The sequence below is a fragment of the Castanea sativa genome, chromosome 2 (assembly GCF_040712315.1).
Source record: "Castanea sativa cultivar Marrone di Chiusa Pesio chromosome 2, ASM4071231v1".
In the NCBI taxonomy this organism is placed as follows: domain Eukaryota; kingdom Viridiplantae; phylum Streptophyta; class Magnoliopsida; order Fagales; family Fagaceae; genus Castanea; species Castanea sativa.
The window spans coordinates 28628129-28646644 of record NC_134014.1 but is presented as its reverse complement, the minus strand read 5'-3'; the positions used below and the strand labels follow the sequence as shown (position 1 = coordinate 28646644).

General features: G+C 36.6%; 1 pseudogene; it reads right to left on the bottom strand.

Moving 5' to 3' along the window:
• Positions 1–3161: 3161 nt before the first annotated feature.
• The window catches only part of LOC142625157 (uncharacterized), a 38650-nt pseudogene continuing 23295 nt past the window's right edge, over positions 3162–18516 (bottom strand).

The window sequence follows — 18516 nt, the reverse complement described above, 5'->3', positions numbered from 1 at the left end:
ACAACAGCATCTAAAGACAACACCACAAAACCAAAATCAGACCAAACTTCATCCATGATCTTAGCCACCACCGGAGATTCTAGAGAAGAAATCAAACCGAATCTCAGTCACAATCCACCAAATCAGACCAATAACATCCATCAAATTGGAGCAAATCTTAGCCATGATCCATGATCCACCACCACCACGATCCATGATCCACCACCACCACGATCCATCGGTGAGAAGAAGGAGAGAGAATCGGTGAGAAGAGAGGAAAAAAAAGAAAAAAAAGAAGAAGAAAAGAAACGGTATTGGAATAGAGAAGAAAGAGAGAAAGAAAATTGATTTTTTAAGGAAAGCAGGAAAGAGAATAAATATAATATTAGATTTTTTTAACACCTTGCTATAATGAGCTGTTAGAGATGGCAGCTCACTGTAGCAAGGTGTCAAAAGTTATAGCTGAAGGAAAAATTCTGGTTTTTCATCTCATGCAAAACCCACAGCGGAAGCGACGAACTAGGATCTATTTCATTCATGGTTGATAACGTGTATTATGTAAATTTCAGAATTTAAGAACAAGATAGCGTACCTTGGTGTGGAAAAATTCAAAACAAAGATTAGAAGCACTTGGGAACACTTTTAATCTTCACTCCAATTCCACTTTACGCCCAAGATGTGTGGTCTCTCAATCATTTTTTCAAAGGGAGAATGAAAGTGTGTCTCACACTCCCTCACACACCGTGTCTTTTTCTTTTCTAATCTCTTCTAATATAAAATTCTGTATGTTTCTCCCTTTATAACTAACTGATTATCTAATTGGGCTGGCCTATTGGGCCTTTCCAATTGGGCTTTAGTGTGTGGCTTGGAGTGGGACCAAAAGGGACCAATAAGACACTAGCTTCAATGGGCCTTGGGCTTTTCCGTCAACTCTTGACAAGTCCAAAGTTACAATTAATTATATTTAATACCACTATATAAATATAATTGCACTCTAGGCCTTATTAATAAATTATATCCAAAGACTTTATTATACACGTAACCCCTTCATAAAATATTCGTAGTAACACAAAGTCATAAACGTAGACTGCCACTTTGTAAATTACTACATCTTATCCTTGAGTACCCGGTTTAATTCTTTAAAGTTATTCATTATATATTTATGAAATCCAATTTCATAAATATATACTTTAGTAATTTCTTACTAAAGTGGTTAGGCCTAACTCTCTGAATAATTGAAACCATTAAATTTATCTCAAGGGAATATTTTATATCTCCATCAAGAGATTATGAATTCCATCTTGAGAATATATGTTCCATCAACACTAAATGTGGCTGCCTAATATACTGAGGTTTTGACCGTCATTTCAGATCTCACTCCTGATATATCAAAGCAACCTACACTTCATGATCAGGTCCATTATTCTCTCAGGATTAAGAGTTCATGCAAATAGAAGTCGTGAGATTTATTATTCATTTGACAGTCGTTAGGAGAATAATAAATCTCACAGCGGTCCTGTTCAATATGTTTTAACTCTTAAAACATATCAACATATCAACTAGAAGCTTCCACTTCCATGATCAAGACAAATCATCTTAGTTGACACGTTATAGTCTTCGCAAATGAAATACCCAATTTCATCACTGACTATGAACTATTAATTCTAAGTTTACAAGGAACTTGTGATTTACATCTTCTGTGACTTTTCACATAAATCACATACAATGCATCTCATGGACTATATGATAATGTCCCATATTCATGTTACCATTATTTTAGATAATAATAAAATAACTTTATCAATCACAATATTAAGTCATACATCATGTTATACATAACGTCATACATAATATCATACATAGCATCATACAATAGGATTTAAGGGCACAAATCCTAACAATAGCATATAGCATGTTTGATGTAGTGTGCTTTTTTAGAATAAGATGTTAAAAAATAGCATATTTAACATTCGAGACCTTTAATGAGAATGCTTTAATTCGTGGTCCTCTCTGTACCCATTTTTCTTTTGAAAGTTTGTTCTGCCTGCCCACATCTCTATGGAGGTCTACGACCTCATCACTAAGACTAAAAGATGTGTATGACTTAAGCTCCCTCCAAAACAAGTCCAACCTTGCTTAGGCCTCAACCTCTTGGGGAAGCTCATCTTCTTTTGTTCGATAGGGCTAAGTATCGTCAAGGATTTGGTCCACAAACCCTAGATACCAGTTTACCCTCTTGAGGTCATTTGACTGGAAAGCAATGTGTTCATGTTTAGTTTCAAGCACGAAGTAGACCCCCATAGAGCTTTTTAGAGGCGAGCATGGTCCACCAATGGTGGGCATCTTATCTTGAAACAATGGAACCCAAAGTTTTTTTGATAATCAATGGAACCCAAAGTAAGACTGCGCGCGAAGTGGATTTCTATACGCCCATGTTCTAGGTTCAAGTTCATGGTCTCCCAACAACGTGAAAATAAGAGGAAAATCTAAGGAAGATTGGCTCCCACGCTAGTATAGTTTCAGAGATTGATGCAAACCTCAATCGACATGCTTTGAGACCCAACAAATAATATTGGAATATTTGCCCAAAAAAACTAAAATTCAGATTTTGATAGAACCTTGACCCAACGTTTAAAAGTGAAACGTGAACCAAAAGTAGAAGTAACAGACCTTTACCCAATGATTATAATTGAATCATGAACCAAAGGTAAAGAGTTTGAATGCCACAAGGAAGAATCCCTGAATAGTTAATAGCTCTTGAAGAACCAAAAGAAGAGCAAAGCCTCACATTTTTCTGATTTTTATTCAATAATTCCCCTATTACAATGAGTGAATGCTATTTATAAGACATGACTGAACATAGAAAATATGAAAAATGCACTAAATAATAAAACCTTAAATAAAAGTTGATTTGGTCTGAAATTAGTAGATCCAAAATAGGAAAATAGCTAAAAAAAGTTCTAAATAATAGAAGCCTAAAATTAAGGTAGATTTGGTTTGAAATTAGCAGATCCAAAATAGGAAAATAGCTAAAAAACATTCTAAATAATAGAAGCCTAAAATTCAGGTAGATTTGGTTTGAAATTAGTAGCTCCAGAGTAGGAAAAATATCTATTAACTGATATGGAGCTGGAAAGTCAATTAGCCAATCCATGCCATAAATCACACCTAATTAAGCTAGATCATCCCTCAATAGCTTGAATTAAATTTATTACGCCTTCATCTTCCTTTGGGCCAAGCTTGGAATGTCTTGCGTTAGAATCATCCCAAATCTCTTGAATCAGCCCATTAAGTGCTTCTTTGATCTTTTTGGATCTTGCTCTAGTAATAGGCCCAACTAGAACATGCAATGGATCCTTGAATGCTTGTTGATTCTCATCATTCCCCCTCTCTTTAAAAGGATTTGTCCTTGAATCGTCACCTACATCAAAAGGAGAAAGATCAGAAACATTAAATGTAGTACTAATGTTATACTCACCTGGAAGATCCAACTATGCATTATCATTGATTCACTCAAGGACTTGAAATGGACCATCCCCTCTAGAATGTAGCTTGGACTGTCTACGGGCTGAAATCTTTCTTTTCTCTTTTTTTTCTGTTCTCTCTCTTTCTTCCTTTCACTCTCTTTTTCATCATCTTTTTTTTAACTCCTAGTCTCACAATTTTTTTTTCCAACTCATTCTCTCTTTTTAATTTCTTTTGATCTTCATACACTTGTCTTTGAGTTAACGGTACAAGAGTAATGGTTTTATTGTCTTTTACAAAAGAATGCCTATTCTTGAACCCGTCATGATTGACCTTCTTGTCAAACTGCCATGGCCTACCCAATAATATGTGACTCGCATGCATTAGAACAACATCACAAAGTATTTCATCCTTGTACCTCCCAATTGAAAAAGAAACTAGTACTTGCTTATTTACCTTAACCTCTCCACAATCATTCAACCACTGCAACTTATATGGTCTAGGGTGTTTCAAGGTAGGTAAATTCAAATTTTCAACTAAAGTAGTGCTAGCCACATTAGTACAGCTCCCTCCATCAATAATCATACTACATACCTTGTTGTTAATGTGGCATCTAGTATGAAAAATGTTCTCCCTTTGTTGTTCCATGTCATCTTCTTTGACTTAGGCACTTAAAGCATGCCTAGCCATAAGTGACTCACCCTCCACAAGCATCCTCAAGTGATGGAATTTGGTCATCATCTCCCTCGCTTTCAGTTTCTACCTCTCCATTAATACGTGTGATCATGGTCCTCTTATTTGGGCATTGTGAAGCTATATGACCTACTCCCAAACAACGAAAACACTTAATATCACGATTATGAGTTTGGGATTCATTTTTACCTTTGTTGACACTGGGAGCTTAATCTCTCCTTTTTGGTGTTTTGGTTTTGGACTTGAAAATCGGCCCTTCGTCTTTCCTCCCATATGACCTCCATGAAGTAGAGGAGCCCGGATTTTGAAATGACCGAGTTCCTTTCCTTTTAAGCCGTCATTCCACCTTTATTACCATGTGCATCAAGTCCTCTAACTCCACGTAGAGTTGCAACTCCTCCATGTTGGCAATGTCTTGATTCAGCCCATTCAGAAACCTTGCCATCTATCCTCCTCTACATTAGCTCGAATCATGGCAATCTCCATCTCCTTGTGGTAGTTGTCCACGCTCCTACAGCCTTAAGTAAGACTCTGTAATTTTTGATACAAGTCCCTATAGTAGTGACTAGGGACAAATCGCCTCCTCATGCTGGCCTTCATTTCCTTCTAAGTCTCAATAGGCCTTTCATGGTTTCTCCTTCTGTTCATCACAAGTTGATCCCACCATATAATAGCATAGTTAGTAAACTCAATAACAATGAGTTTTACCTTTTTCTCCTCAGAGTAGTTGTGGCACTCAAAGATTAACTCCACCTTCTTCTCCCACTCCAAGTACGCTTCTAGATCGTTTTTTCCCTTAGAACGATGGTATCTTCATTTTGATGTTTCCTAGTTTTCTGTCAGTCCCATCTCGCCATCTCGGATCTCTTCGGAAACCTCTACCACGCCTTCCTCCCCTTGGCACAAACCTGTCCTCATTGTTCAATGAAGCTTGATCCTCTTCATCTTTGAACTCATCCTTGTGGTTGTCATCAGAATCATCCATTTGTGCACGCCTTTCTTGCCTTCTAGCATTAAGGGCTTTTTGGGGATGCTTCTCACGCAAAATAGCAATAGTAGTATCTTACCTATCGATCCAATCCCAAATCTCATTAAACACCACGTTTATGCGCTCAAACTGTTGTTGCATCGCTTGCAACATGAAGGATGACTCCTCCCCTCCTTCTTTATTTGATGTTTCGCCCTTGAAGGCATACTTTTGAAACTACAGAGAAATGTTAGAAATAATTCCTCACAACACTCCCTCATGTGTTTGCACTCAAATTATGTCACTCACCCTCGTGTTTCACTCTTAATTTGGCTTTTTTTTCAATATTAGTCTCACACTCTTTTGCCTTTTTCCACTCGTAGCTTCCCCTTTTCAGTTCTACATTTAATTAATAAACTTGATCAAAAAATTCAACTTGTAGTATTTAAACTAATACTGACAGCAAGAAAATATTACAGAAACTATAAATCAAAGGAATAGGAAAAAAGAAAACAATATTTTGGTCTGAGAGAACTGAAACAACAGACAACATTTTTTTTTTCCTGTTTTCTAGTTCTTTTCTGAAGTCTCTTTTTTTTTTTTTTTTTTTTTTCACTTTTTTTTTGGAGCTTGGTGCATGATTTTACTCTAGTGCACACTACAAAATAAGAACAAGGAATAAAGAACACAAAAGGAACAATATAGGATGATAATAGGAAACAAAAGATAAAGGGATAGAACAACTGATTTTAGAACCTGTGCTCTGATACCAAATGATGCTAACCTCAATCGACACGCTTTGAGACCCAACAAATAATATTGGAATATTTACCCAAGAAAGCTAAAATTCAGATTTTGATAGAACCTTGACCTAACATTTATAAGTGAAACGTGAACCAAAGGTATAAGTAATAGACCTTGACCCAATGATTATAATTGAATCACAAACCAAAGGTATAAAGTTTGAACGCCACAAAGAAGAACCCTTGATAAGTTCTCAGTCCTTGAAGAACCAAGAGAAGAGCAAAGCCTAACCTTTTTCTGATTTTTATTCAATAATTCCTCTATTACAATGAGTGCATGCTATTTATAAGACATTACTGAAAATAGAAAATTAAAAAAATGTACTAAATAATAAAACCCTAAATAAAAGTTGATTTGGTCTAAAATTAGTAGGTCCAAAATAGGAAAATAGCTAAAAAACGTTCTAAATAATAGAAGCCTAAAATTAAGGTAGATTTGGTCTAAAATTAGCAGATCCAAAATAGGAAAATAGCTAAAAAACGTTCTAAATAATAGAAGCCTAAAATTCAGGTAGATTTGGTCTGAAATTAGCAACTCCGCCAGAATAAGAAAAATATCTATTAACCGATATGGAGCTGGAAAGTCAATCAACCATTAATTCATGCCATAAATCATGCCCAGTTAAGCCGGATCAGCCCTCAATAACTTGAATTAAATTTATTATGCCTTCATATTCCTTTGGGCCAAGCTTGGAATGTCCTACGTTAGAATTAACCCAAATCTCTTGAATCAGCCCATTAAGTGATTCTTTGATCTTCTTGGATCTTGCTCTAGTAATAGGCCTAGCTAGAACATGCAGTGTATCCTTGAATGCTTGTTGATTCTCATCAGAGGTGGATGTCGTTGGAGATGGTGGAAGTGTTTGGAAAAAGTTCATTTGGATTTAAGTTGAAGTAGATCTATCCTAGCCTTTGCTTCTAGGAAATTTTCTACCTCGTTCCAATCAAAATGACTTGTGGATTAGTCTAAAGTATGAGAAGCATGTTGAAATTTTCTATAACTATAAACTTACTGGTCATGATGAGGCTAGCTGTTTTGAAAATGTCATGCTTATTCACAACTCGTATGGACATCAATTCGAAGCCTCTAGACCATGGCTAAGGGTTGATTGCATTGATGCTTCACCAGATGTCTACATTGCTCCATGCCATAACCCAACAGCTGACCAAGCGTCAACGATCAATTTTGAGGCTCCCCCAGAGCGTAACCAGAAAATTAAGCAACCTAATGGGACAATTACTTTGGATGCAGATGTCTCTCCCACTAACTACAGTACTACGGGATCAGTTGGAAGTGCTCTTAAGAAACTTATGGATTTTATTGGGCAAAATGGTCAAATACCACTATTTTTGAAAATATTTTACAATCTACCACTGTTTGTGAAATATATAGCAATCTATCACTTTTTGAAACTTGATTTTGTGGAAATTGAGTTTTCCATGGTACTCAAGTTCATGGAAAACTTGATTTCCACAAAATCGAGTTTAAAAAAAGTGGCAGATTGTTAAATATTTTGCAAATAGTGGTAGATCCATACATATTTTCCCAAACAGTGGTATATGACAATTTTGGCCTGTTATGATGCAACCAAATAGTACAGGTTTTATCTTATTCGATGTTAAGCTAGTTGTTTGTCACATGTATGATCACTTTTTGTGTTTAATTCTAATTTGTTATTCCATTTAGGCGGGTTGGGTTGATATTTGATATTTGTTTTTATTAATAATTTAATAGTTGGGTGTAGATACCTGTGGACGCAAGGGAGAGTCGCCAACTAGTGCTTGCAATGGTCTAGGAACCATATATATAGCATCCTTTCAAGGAAGGACCTTTTGATCTTACTACCAGAGATATGGGTTTCGAGTGAAGGTACAGTCTTAAGATGGTGTTAGGCAGCCAAAATTGCCCAACCTTAGGGTTAGCTTCCCATCATTGTGTCTTATGTCTCAACCCTATTAAAGGCACACTCAATACTTGTATCTAACTCACACACACACACACACACACACACACACACACACACACACACACACACACACACACTAGCATACATCTAACAATCAACGTGGCATCAAACATCCCTAACCATACATCTATCATGCTTATCAACCAAAGCCTACCATGCATCTAATCATGCATATAAAACAACCTATCATTCATCTAATATACTTCATCACATCACAAGCCCTAATCATCATACATTTAAACATGCTTCATCATAAACTCCATCATCATATCCAAGGCAGAAACATATGAGCATTTAAGATCAAAAGTAGAAACAAAGCCAATCAAAACATGCCATCATCTAAGGCATCAAGATCACAATCATAACCTCAAACCTAAGCAAGATCATATCACAAATGCATGTACATTACAAATGCATGACTCACCTTCACTTACCTTGTAGCAACTCATCACCTATGGCATTATGCATAAGCATGTGAATGCATGTTCATACCATTAAAGCAATAAAACTCTAATTCTAACATGTGAAAGCAAAGAAACAATTAAACATTGGAAACATAAGCTTTGAAAGTATAAAAATCCGAAAGATAAACTAAACAGAAACATACATGTGAAGGTAGAAATAAAAACAGATAAATAAATTTAGGGTTTCTAGGCAAGTTCATAAGCATGCATGAACAACTCTGCGTGTGCATAATCTAGCCTGTGTGCGCAGGCAAGATTATGCGCATGTGGGTTTCTGCCCAAAAAACCCTAAAAACACAACAGATGCAATAAAACTTCAAAACAAGAAATCTAACATCCTAACATGCTTTTAAAGCATACAACTATCTAAACCTAAACTAGATAATCATATTAAAGAAAATTATAACAAGAAACTAAGGCAAATAGAAAGATTAAAGAGCAGAAAAGAAAGGAAAATAAAAATAAAAGTTTGAAATTAATACCTTAAACAAAAGCTCCCCAAGCTTGATTTTTGATTGTTTCCCTCAGTCAAATCTATTCACAATTCAATAAAAGAGTGATTAGTAATCTTAAACTCAAAGATCAAGGCCAAAAAATGCCCTAATCAAAAGAAAATTGACTTGAGGATGTTTTGTGAAAAACTCCCTCTTTGATTCACTATTTCTAGTGAATCTTAGAGTTTTCCCGTGAGATTTCTGTGTGTTTTGAAAATATGCTATGTAAGGCTACTTATAGTGTGAAAAAAAAGGGTTTGGAATGACTCCCAGACGATGTGGGATTGTTCCAAACCTCCACATTAATGCAAAAAACTTGCCTTGTTTAGGTTTCTAGAATTTGCTATGCGTGCGCAAGATCAGGCCTACGTACGCATACAGAAAGCTGCATGCATAGGCTGATTCTTATGTGCGCATAGCGAGGGTTTCCTTGGCATTATTTTTTCAAAAAGATTTATTTGCTCATTATAAGTTATATTTTTCATTTTAACATTTCTTAAGTCAATTTAACATCTGATTGAGCCCTAAACCAACATTCAGTCTTAGAATTCAGCATCATTGGGGAACGGGGACCCGAGTCATAAGGGGTACAATGCAGTGTCTATAGATGCCCCTCTTTTGATTCATGAGCTTCGCTAATGGAATCAAAAGTATAAGAGACAAAACATTTTGTTTTGATGTACAACTCGAGCTCAACCCACGCATACGACACACATCACACATACATGGGGTGGGGTGCAACTCCGAAGAGCTGCGTGGGATTTGTATGTTTTAATTCTAACCTTTGTTGCTTGGGAAACAAGTAACGATAGGTTTGCTATCCCAGAACCTATTTTGCCAATTGCAAGCAGAAGGCGAGTGACTCACTATCCTAGAGTTACTAAAAAGGAAAACAAAGGTGCTTTTACGAGCTTAAAAAAACAAACAAGGGTGCTCTTACGAGCTCAAACAAATAAAAAAAAGGTTCTCTTACAGGTTCTAACAAATAAACAAAGGTGCTCTTATGAGCCTAAAAGGATATATATTTGTAGTGTCCATCTAGGGCTCTTGCCACAAACTTCTCTGGGTGGTATTTGTCTTTTATCTCTATCTCTACTTGTTCGGGTGATGCTTTTTCCTCGAGGTGACCTTGGTCTTTAATTCTATCTCTACCTCTTTTGCTACGCTTGCATGTTCAATTCCCGTAGCATATATGCATGAATTCTATATGATGTGCCTGCATGTTCAACTCCTAAAGGATATGTGCATAAGTTCCATGTTCTTCCTTTCTGACTTGTATGGGGTTTTGTGCCCGCATGTTCAATTCCTATAGGATATGTGCACAAATTCTGTGTTATATGGGGTTTGTGCTTGCATTTTCAATTCTTGTAGGATATATGCACAAATTCTGTATTCTTCATTTCTGACTTGTATGGGGTTTTGTGCCTGCATGTTCGATTCTCGTAGGATATGTGCATGAATTCTATGTTACATGGGATCTATGCTTGCATATTCAATTCTTGTAGGATATGTGCACAAGTTCTGTATTCTGACAAGCTTGACTATTTTTGATGTGTTAGGACATATGTGATTGGATGTTAGGAACATATTTCAACATTTTATGTATTGGCTAATCCTTTTAAAAAACGCATTTTACTTGTAATTGGGTAGATCTAGGATATGTTTAATATTTCAAGAAACAAGGTTTCAAGTTCAAGTGTTAAAGCCATGCAAGTTTGTCCAAGAATCAAGTGAGAAAATGCTGGATTTTAAAGCTCGACAGCTAGCTTGATAGCTAGTATCTATCGAGGTTTAAAAGCTGTTGAAGCCCGTGGCTCGATAGCTAGCTCGATAGATGGCTATCTATCGAGGTTTATGAAACTCAGTTTTTCAAAGCTGTTTTTCATCTAATTCGTGAGTATGTGTTTGGGCTTTCTTTTCTCCCAACTCTAAAAATATATAAGGATTATTTTAAGGGCCATATCAGGTTGCACAAGCAAGAGCACAATTGCACAACAGCATAATTCCTTAAGTGTGATTGGAAACCTAGTTTGCCCTAATTCTTGAAGAAGCTGCTATGTTTGTACACCGTAGGGTTTTGTGACCAAGCAACTTTGTGATCTTTATCAGTTGATGAACAGAAGAACTTTGCAGCCAACATCCTTCTCAAGTTGGTGATAAAGTTGCGTACTGGGATCCACACATCTTTTGGTTAGTCACGTACTGGGAGCTGTGCAATACAAGGAAAGATTGTCACTATTGAACAAGTCCAGTTGGATATTGGTGTAGGGTTCAACTATAGGTTAGTATAAGGTACTGAGATTCCTTTACTTGTAACCACTTGTTTTGATAATAGTGGATTCTCGGGAGTGGTGACCTTAAAATCACCCGGTGGGGTTTTTGCCGTGTAGGTTTTCCCTATTCGTAAACAAATCACCGTGTCATTTAATTTCCGCTGCATATTTAGTTATTTGGTGATTTTTTTGTGCTGCCACGCTCATTGCATGTGATTGAACCTAATTAATTCACTTGGCTAATTAATTGGTTAATTCATCACAAGGGGTCAATACATTTTTGGCCTATCAAGTGGTATTAGAGCAGATATACTCTGATTAGGTTTTAATCTTTGCTGTGTGATCCATTAACCTTTGTTGTCAAGGCTGCCATTGGCAAGAAAAGATCTATTATTTCAAATACATCTTGTTTTTCTAATCTCTATTTGATTGAGTGTTTCAGAAAATGCAAGTCTAAAAGTTATTTGAAAGCCATCATGATGATGATTGGAAAAGATCTAACATGACAAAGAAGAAACTAGACTACCTCAGATTGAGAATGTGTAGAGGAGGTCATCTGTGAAGGGTGAAGGTTAAAGGTCTTGGTTGTAAATGGAAAATGAAAGAGAACACCATTCCTACAGATCTGTCATCAAAGCATGAAGTGTGCTTTATGATGAAGTCTGCATTCAAGGTAATGGATACATGCTCGTGGTACCTTGATAGTGGATGCTTACGACACATGACTGGAGATCGCTCTCTCTTTAAGGTCTTTGAGTCTAAGAAAGGTTGTAATGTCACTTTCGGTGATGGGAACAAATCACAGATTAAAGGAAAGGGAATCATCTCTTTACCAGGACTGCCAGATATTGCAAATGTGCTATACGTAGAAGGTCTGAGAGTGAACCTATTGAGCATAAGCCAGATATGTGATCAAGACTTCATGATGTTGTTCTCTAAAGGAAAATGTCTTGTGCTGGAAGAATCTAGAAAGTAACTCATAAGTGGTGTTCGCACATTAGAAAATTGCTATGGTCTGGTACCTGATGCTGATATTGTGTGCAATAGTATTCGTTTGCCAAACAAAGATCTATGGCACCAAAGGATGGGACATGCTAGTTACAACCATCTTTCAATTGTATCGAAGCATGAATCAGTGTTGGGGATGCCAAAGCTCAGTAGAGTGGACAATGTTGTTTAAGGACCGTGCCAGCTTGGGAAATAGACAAAAGCTAAACATCCAGGCACTCAGACATTTGCTACATCTAGACCTTCGGAGCTACTACATGTGGATCTCATGGGTCCAACTCAAACCAAGTCTCTTAGGGGAAAGAGATATATCATGGTTGTGGTAGATGACTTCATTAGGTACTCTTGGGTTATTCTTCTAAGATCCAAGTCAGATGCTACTGAGCACATCGAAGCCTTGTGCAAAATATTGCAAAATGAGAAGAGCTTAAAGGTTGATCGAATTCGAAGTGATCATGGCAAAGAATTCGACAACTCATACATGAAGTCCTTTTGCACTAGATTGGGTATATCTCAAGAATTCTCGACTCCTATTACTCCTCAGCAGAATGGTGTAGTAGAAGGGAAGAATAGGGTGATTCAAGAGATGGCTAGGGTATGCTGCACAACAAGGGTGTGGCCAGAAACTTGTGGGGAGATGTTTTCAACACTGCGTGTCATACAGTTAACAAGGTATATTTCAGACCCGATACTAAAAAGACTCCTTATGAGCTATGGAAGGGAAGGAAGCCGAATGTCAAGTATTTTAGAATTTTTGGAAGTACTTGCTTCATTCTCAAGGATAGAGAGAATGTGGGAAAATTTGACTCTCGAAGCAATGAAGGAATATTTTTGGAATACTCCTCCACAAGCAAGGCTTATCGGGTATACAACAAGAGAACCAAGAAAGTGATGGAAACTGTAAATGTTGTTATCGATGAAGCTTCGGAGTCCTGTTCTCAGAATGTTAGTGAGGAAATCCTCAAAGAAATTCTTCCTCCTGAGCCTAAGGACATTCAAGAACTTGGTGATCAAGAGCCTGCCTCTCCCAGTACTCCAAGTGTTGTAGAGGGTTTAGCAGACAAATCTACCTCACCTAACTTTGAGTCACATAAATAGAAAGAACCTTCCTCTAGAATTCAGTTGAATCATCCTCTTGAAACTATTGTGGGAAATATGAATTGTTGGACAAAACTGGTTTTGTATCTCATACAAAGCACATAGCGGAAGCAACAACAAGGATCTATTTTATTTATGATTGATGACATGCACTACATAAATTTTAGAATTTAAGAACAAGATAGCGTACCTTGGTGTAGAGAAATTCAAAACAAAAGATCAAAAGTACTTGGGAACACTTTTAATCTTCACTCCAATTCCACTTTACACCTAAGAAGTGTCGTCTCTCAATCAGTTTCCAAGGGAGAATAATTGAGTGGCTTCACTCACACATACATATCATTTCACAATGATGTCTTTCTCTTATTCTTTTTCTCTAATAAAAAATTCTGTATGTTTCCCTTTATAACTAACTAATTATCTAATTGGGCTGGCCTATTGGGCCTTTCCAATTGGGCTTTAGTGTGTGGCTTGGAGTGGGACTAAAAGGGACCAATAAGACACTAGCTCCAATGGGCCTTGGGCTTTTCCATCAACTCTTGACAAGTCCAAAATTACCATTAATTATATTTGATACCACTATATAAATATAATTGCACTCTAAGCCTTATTAATAAATTATATCCCAAGACTTTATTATACATGCAACCCCTTCATAAAATATTCGTAGTAACACAAAATTATGAATGTAGAGTGCCACTTTGTAAATTACTACATCTTATCCTTGAGTACCCAGTTTAATCCTTTAAAGTTATTCATCATATATTTATGAAATCCAATTTCATAAATATATACTTTAGTAACTTCTTACCAAAGTGGTTACGTCTAACTCTCTGAATAACCGAATTCATTAAACTTATCTCAAGGGAATATTTTATATCTCCGTTAAGAGACTATGAATTCCATCTTGAGAAAATATGTTCCATCAACACTAAATGTGGCTGCCCAACATACTGAGATTTTGACCGTTACTTTAGATCTCACTCCTGATATATCAAAGCAACCTACACTTCATGATCAGGTCTATTATCCTCTCAGGATTAAGAGTTCATGTAAATAGAAGTCGTGCGATTTATTATTCATTTAACATTCGTTAGGAGAATAATAAATCTCACAGCGGTCCAGTTCAATATGTCTTAACTCTTAAAACATATCAACACATTAACTAGAAGTCTCCACTTCCATGATCAAGACAAATCATCTTAGTTGATATGTTAGTCTTTGCAGATGAAATTCCCAATTTCATCATCGACTACGAACTAAAATTCTGAGTTTACAAAGAACTTGTGATTTATATCTTCTGTGACTTTTCACATAAATCACATACTATGCATCTCATGGACTATAAGATAATGTCTCATATTCATGTTACCATTATTTTAGATAATAATAAAACAACTTTATTAATCACAACACTAAGTCATACATAATGTCATACATAGCATCATACAATAGGATTTTAGGGCACACATCCTAACATGAATGAACTTACACTGAGGAAACGCACATTTGATAAATGTGTTGCTAACTTTGTGTCTTATTCTTGTTATTTGTCGCAAGTTGAACCTACCAAGGTTGAGGAAGAACTTTAGGATGAAAGCTGGGTGGAGGCTATGCATGATGAACTGCTTCAATTTCAAAGGAATGATGTCTGGACACTAGTGCCTAGACCAGAGGGTGAGCGCATCATCGGCACAAAGTGGATTTTTCGCAATAAGACTGATGAGGAGGGCAATGTGATTCACAATAAGGCTTGTCTTGTGGCTCAAGGAAACTCATAAATGGAAGGAGTGGACTATGATGAGACATTTGCTCCAGTAGCCCGCATGGAGTCCATTAGGATTCTTCTAGCCCTAGCATGCCATTTGAAATTCTAGCTTTACTAAATGGATGTCAAGACTGCCTTGTTAAATGGGTCCTTAAAGAAGATGTCTATGTGGCTCAACCAAAAAGATTCATTGATCCCCGTTTTTCGGATCATGTGTTGTACCTTAAAAAGGCACTCTATGGTTTGAAGCAAGCCCCCAGAGCTTGGTATAATCGGCTCACACAATATTTGTTGTCACATGGGTTCACAAGAGGAAAGGATAATCAAACTCTCTTCATCAAAAGGGAAGACGACGAGTTGATAGTTGCTCAAGTCTATGTTGATGATATCATCTTTGGGTCAACAAAGGATGAACTTGCTCATGGTTTCTCTAAACTTATGCAGGCTGAGTTTGAGATGAACATGATTGGAGAGTTAAATCACTTTCTTGCATTGTAGATCCATTAGCAAGAGACAGGTATATTCATATCTTAATCTAAATATGCTAGAAATCTTGTGAAAAAGTTTGGCTTGGAATCTGCTAGTTCTATTAGAACCCCTATGAGTCCTAATGTAAAACACACTGTTGATGTCTTGGGAAAGAGTGTTGATCCATCTCTCTATAGAAGCATGATAGGTAGTCTTCTATACCTTACTGCTAGTAGACTGGACATTAGTTACAGTGTGGGAGTGTGTGCTAGATATCAGGCTAATCCCAAAGGGTCCCATATGACTGCTTTGAAGAGAATCATAAAGTATGTCAAAACCACTGCTGACTTTGGTGTGTGGTACAAAAAAGACACAAATGATGTCTTGGCCGGGTATTCAGATGTTGATTGGGCTAGGAATACTGGTGATAGGAAGAGTCCTTCCGGGGATTGTTTTTATGTGAGTAATAATCTTGTCTCCTGGATGAGCAAAAAGTAGAATTCCATCTCTTTATCCACTGCAGAGGCTGAATACATCGCTGCCGGTAGCTGTTGCACCCAACTTCTATGGATGCAAAAACTCCTTCATGACTATGGTATTTGTCAAGAAGACCTCACTATCTATTGTGACAATACCAGTGCCATCAATATCTCTAAGAATTCAGTTCAACATTCTCGAACCAAACACATAGAGATTTGACATCACTTCATTCGTGAGCTTGTTGAAGATGGTACCCTTACTCTTGAGTTCATTCACACTGATGACTAGAAGGTTGATCTGTTCACCAAACCTCTTGATAGCAAACGGTTTGAGTTCCTTCGTCAAAACATTGGTGTTATCTTCATGGAATGATCTTCTCTTCTCCAACTGTTCTTCATGCATTTGCATCTAGTTTTTATGCATTGCTTTATTTGACATGTTTTTGTTTGGTTGTTTTTCAGTTGTGTTTTTATTTTGTTTTTCATTCATAAAAATAAAAAAAAATTGAAAAATCAGAAAAATAGTGTGTGTATATGTGTACATTGGTACTTGTGTACCTTGAATGGCCAATGAAACAAAGTTTTCTAAACTTTGTATCTCTTGTAGCTTAGATGAGCATCTCTATGCACAACTAAGCAAGTGAGCTTTGTGGCACTTTGTTTGTGATGAGTAAGATTAAGTAATCTCTTGTACTTAACACTCGTATCACTCTTTTTGATGGGAAGGACTAAAAAATCCTAAGAGAAAGACATAAATAACCATCTCACTACTGTTGCCCGCCAATCATGAAATGACATCTGTATGCTTTGGCATAGCAAAAGTGCAATGTCAAAAAGCTTAACATAATTGAGTATTTCTTTTCTCTCTCTTGTATGCCCATGCATGATATGCTAAATAAAAGAAAAATATGCAAAGAAAAATAAAAGAAAAAATATCAAATTGTTTTAAAACATGATTGTAAGCATGTATTCTAGGAGATGTGGGAGTTATAGGATGTATCTTAAAGGTGATAGTCCCATCAAACAGTTATGATCGTGTGTGAGTTAAATTGATTTACTCATATCTCAAATTGTCATAACATAGAGACATTTATGTAATCTTGTGATGTTTTCAAACAAAACACGCAATATTCTTTGCTACTTTTGATACATGTGCAGGTACAATATGATTTGGCCATCACAAGGTTTACATGTGCTAATGTATGCTTACTAAACTATCTTAACTTGTTTTTGAAATATAAAATTCGTTAGACTTGTTTAGTGTGTGTGTGTGTGTTTTGGATCTAAATGCATGAAATTTTTCTTCATTGAGAGATATTTTGAGAGCTTCAAATGCTGTTTGGATATTTGGTTGAGTAGCATGCTTGATTGCATTCATATCTATGTTTTTCTCATCTTTGAAAAACTTTTTTTAAGCAATCTCAATAGCTCCTTGATAACTCTCGACAACTAGGCTATCTATTGAGACTCTCCAGCTTTTCTTTATCACAATCTCGATAGCTCTCGATAGCTAGCTCGATCAATCGAGAAACTTTCTATCTCCTTGATAGCTTCTCAATAGCTACCTCAATCCATCGAGCTTCTTTGATGCAAAAACCTCTCGTTAGATCCTTGATAGTTGGTTCAACAGCTAAAAAGTGCTTCTTTAAAGATCGATAGCTCTCGATCGATTGAGCTTTATGAAGTTTCTATATAAAGAGGCATCACGATTTCTGCTCTCATTTCCTCAATCTCTTTCGACACTTTCAAACTCTTCACCTCCCAAAACCTTTCTCACTCACTTCAAAACTCTTCCCCACTCTTTTTTCGGTCTCAAGATCTTCTTTCCTCTCTGGTATGATGCTTTCTCACTCATTAATCATGCATTTCATATCTTTTGACCTAACTTTTGGGGTTTTTGAAATCTTTTGGGATTTTTCAAAATTGTTGAGGTTTTTGATAAAATTTTGGGATGGGTTTTTGTTAAAATGATCTTTAAACTTTATGCATTGCATCACATATGCATTATAACAATGTTTCATGCATTTTAGATGCATGTTTACTTTGTTGTTATGTTGTGTGCTGGTAGGTTTGGATTGGGCTGAGCCCATGATGAATTTATATTAGCATGTCACATGTTCATGCATTCTCATGCATACGTACCTTCATTTCTATATATTTTGATATATTTGTTGCTTGGTACTTTTCTAATTGTCTCTCTTTTTCTCTCTTTCCCTCCCTCTTATGTTAGTTGCATCATGGCACCTAAACGTAAATCTGTTCCATCTCGGAACCCTCTTCATTCTAGGGCATCTTCATCTTCATCTCCTTTTGGACCCCACTCCATTTCACATACGGTTCTGTGACGAGAAGGCCAAATCAGAATTCTTTGAGAACATTTCACGACGAGGCATTCATTTGGAGTGCCAAGTCATTCTATCCGATTTTTCTGACACTGACCTACCCACTGTCATTCACAGTAGGGGTTGGGAGTCACTTTGTGGCATTTCGGTCATATGCCCTTCCTTGATCATACAGGAGTTCTACTCCAATATGCATGGATTTGATTACTCTATACCCCAGTTTGTCACTCGCCTTCGGGGTATACGCA